This window comes from Penaeus monodon, chromosome 19 (genome assembly GCF_015228065.2).
Source record: "Penaeus monodon isolate SGIC_2016 chromosome 19, NSTDA_Pmon_1, whole genome shotgun sequence".
Classification (NCBI taxonomy): domain Eukaryota; kingdom Metazoa; phylum Arthropoda; class Malacostraca; order Decapoda; family Penaeidae; genus Penaeus; species Penaeus monodon.
The window spans coordinates 3,367,894-3,368,237 of NC_051404.1; the positions used below are offsets into that span (position 1 = coordinate 3,367,894).

At 33.1% G+C, this 344-nt stretch overlaps 1 protein-coding gene across 1 annotated transcript in view; it reads right to left on the bottom strand.

Annotated features, from left to right (window-relative positions):
* The window catches only part of LOC119584975 (steroid receptor RNA activator 1-like), a 7,548-nt gene that overhangs the window by 1,739 nt on the left and 5,465 nt on the right, over positions 1–344 (bottom strand). The gene's annotated exons all lie outside the window — the stretch shown is intronic.

Below are 344 nucleotides of genomic sequence, written 5' to 3' on the forward strand. Positions count from 1 at the left end.
GGCGCGCACACGCGCTGGAAGAAGGAATGTTAGAAACTGCTACAGATGCTATTTAGCAAATACTTTCAATCCTGTTGCCATACTACCAAATGTGCTAAGTATTCAGTCTGTGCAGTCATGTGGATATTCTAAGATCAAAATAGCAAAACGAGAACAAAATTAATATTTTGTTCTTGCAGATTTTTATGTCACATCTTCATTTCACTGCCATTGTTGGGTTTGGACTTTCAACCAACCTTGATTACAGTAAACTGAGATATAATAAATTTTTGGTAAAATGAAAAAATGAAAAGCGATATACTAATATCACTACTTATAAAGTAAGACTTATTTAAGCAATAATG